The sequence below is a fragment of the Sinocyclocheilus grahami genome, unplaced genomic scaffold (genome assembly GCF_001515645.1).
Source record: "Sinocyclocheilus grahami isolate Dianchi unplaced genomic scaffold, SAMN03320097.WGS_v1.1 scaffold262.1, whole genome shotgun sequence".
In the NCBI taxonomy this organism is placed as follows: Eukaryota; Metazoa; Chordata; class Actinopteri; order Cypriniformes; family Cyprinidae; genus Sinocyclocheilus; species Sinocyclocheilus grahami.
In genome coordinates this window covers 840,944-844,009 of record NW_015505441.1, presented here as the reverse complement: position 1 = coordinate 844,009, position 3,066 = coordinate 840,944, and the positions used below count along the sequence as shown (strand labels likewise).

At 36.3% G+C, this 3,066-nt stretch overlaps 1 protein-coding gene across 1 annotated transcript in view; it reads right to left on the bottom strand.

Annotated features, from left to right (window-relative positions):
• Nucleotides 1-3,066, bottom strand: part of antxr2a (ANTXR cell adhesion molecule 2a) — a 44,277-nt gene that overhangs the window by 2,632 nt on the left and 38,579 nt on the right. The gene's annotated exons all lie outside the window — the stretch shown is intronic.

Genomic DNA, 3,066 nt, shown 5'->3' with positions numbered 1-3,066 from the left:
AAAACATACATTTTTGTGTCATATATATATATATATATATATATATATATATATATATATATAATACAATTACAGTATTTCTGATTTTTTTTATTACCCTTATGAATAATACTATGTACAGACATCAATCATCATGGCTTTTTTTCAAAATGGACCTCGCGTCACTTGTCCACAAATATTTAATTTCCTTTAAAATATTATAATACATACAACACAAAAATAAAATTATTATAAAATTTAAATGTATGTATATATTATATTGATATATATACATAATAAAACATCATATCATGGGGTAAATGTCCTTGGGAAATAAAAATATACAAAATAAAATTACTGATCAAATTTCCCTCACAAATAACAAGTGTATTATTATTATTATTATTATCATCATTACTTTTCAAAAACATACATTTTGAGTATTTCTGTTGGAAAATAATTTTAAAATAATCCTGAAAAATGTGGTGGTTGCTTGTGCTTTATTTTGGCACAGAGTGTCAGTGTATCTCCCATTGCTCTATAGTGTGTGTCTCATCAGCTGGAGAAACTGGATACACTGGCACCAAGAGGGAGCTCTCGCCTAGCGTATAACCACCATACACATTCGCGCATGCATTCTCATGCGCACACACACACACACACACACACAATTATGTGCAGGATTTATAAATATTCTACCGAACCTAAGCATTTTTAACACTGATTGCTAATATATATTTCCCAACATGTATGACTGATAACTAGTGTGTAACAACCAACAATGAAAAACTAACATCACAGTAGCCTGCCCTAGTTTCAAGTCACAACTGGCATTAGATATTGGAAGAATCCCAGCGTCTTCATAGACTATCCATGAATACGGGGCTTTACGTTGTCCCTGCATTGTAAGCCAAGTGCGGCGCACCCTCTGCGATAGATCTCACTCCGTCAACAAATAAGGCACATCAGATGCTGTTTTGGCCACCGCTGATTGTGTGGCTAAGTTTCCTGGATTTTGGAGGCTTTGAAGCAGGAACTCTGAAAAGCTGTCCGCCTTCATTACAAAGGCTGCGCGAGGCTCTGCTGTAGGAGTCGACCAGGTGCCGAGCAATACGGTCATACCCAAACCCACGGTCAGACACATTTTAACTCTATCGCTCCCGGGCAAGAGCACTTGGCATTGGACACTCTACGCAATGTCACACTGAGACAGACAGAGCCCACCTGTGCCACGAGAATAGAAGGACCATGGGCTAGATGTCAAGGTGATGACATTGGATAGGGTGTTGCGGGTAAAAGTTAGGGATGCACCGATATGAAAATTTTGGCCGATACCGATTACCGATTATTCTTTATTTTTGAAAGCCGATAACCGATATGTTGGCCGATAAATCTATATCCAAATTGTTATATACTTTTTGAGAGCCTGATTACAAAAAAGGTCTCATCATTAAAAGCCACATCCCAAACACTTACACATAAGCAGCCTAGTTTGAACGGTGTACGTTTTAAAAATATTTTTACTCTCCCATTACCAAATTTAGTCATAAAGAAGTCTTACAAATAAATAAAATAATGCATAAATAATGCAAACACTGGACATCATTACACGTGTAAAGAATCAAAATGAATGCGCCACAGATCAATAAAACAGAATAGCCTCTGCACGGACAATAATTAAATGATTTTAATTACTAAACCATATTGTTGATGAAAATAATAAGAGAAAAATACAAGTGGCTGTTGTTATTAATAATATATCAATGATTTTGAAAAAGTAACAAATGAATACCACTGTTTTAAATAGCAGCCATTGAGCTGCAGCTCAAGCTGAAGCTGAAGAGCTGAATGAACACGGTAAACTGAAGCGTTTTGCTGGCAGCTTATTTAACTCAAGGAAATGCATCCTGAGATCAATATTAATACAACATAAACATAATAATACAACTTATATATGTACAAAATGACACAGTTATTGCGTGCTATAGTCAGAATGTGTGATCCTGTTGTGGATGCGCTCTTCCCATAACAACGCGCTGAAACACGGCAACTAAACCCAAAGAATTCACAACGTTTTATTATAATAATGTTCTCATTAGAATGTTATATACACAACATTCCCAATCATAGTTATTAATGTTGTGCACTGCTGTTTGAGCTGCGTGCGCTGAGCTAAAGATGATCACCGGTAAACTGAAGCGCTCTTTTAACTTAACCAAACGCATTCTATATGAGATAAATCAGATATACATCAAATAAACACAATATTACAACGTACAATTGCACAAAAGGCTGCAAACGAACAGCGCGCATCTGAAGTGTCTCGGAAGGAAATAATGCATTATTTATCGGCTTTAAGATATCGGCCAAATTTTCTTATCAGGCCGATACCGATAACAGAAAAAAATGAGCATTTATCGGCCGATACCGATATGGCGGCCGATATATCGTGCATCCCTAATAAAAAGTATTGCTGAATCATTTTTTAACCAATTATTTGAACCATTTCATCTCTTCATACTTGAGCGGTTTGCTGTTATTTGGCAGCTGTTCACATGAGTGCAAATGCTTAAGTCCTGTGATGAATTATGAGCTCTCTCAGGCATACTGATGCATCTCTAAGTGCTTTTGAAGTTACAGGTGTCTTTAATTGCTCTTGAGATGACAGATTCTAATGTAGTACTTCATGTTAAAGAGCCAGGCTCCCCCAGTGAATACTATTTATTCTCAACGGTTTGTTCTGTTGCTTAGATATTTCTGTTGCAATGACATCTGTGGGTGCTGTTGATTAAACCCCTGAGTTTCTTTTCCATCTCCCATGCTATCCTGATTGCAGTAACTCTTCTAGTTGTGCAGTGCAGATGCCAATCTAGAAAGATTTTCGCTTCAATCTATCTGCAAAACACACGTTGTGCACACTTGCCCTTTCCAAAATATAGTGTTCTGGTAAACTTTGCCACAAATGATCATTTTTTACGGTGTTTTTCCTAAGGCATGGTTTGTTTGTGGTCTCTTTTCTTAAAGAAAATATCTTTCAGGATATTTTAAAAAGGAGAGAGGTTATTTTCATGTACGCTTGGCCTTTAA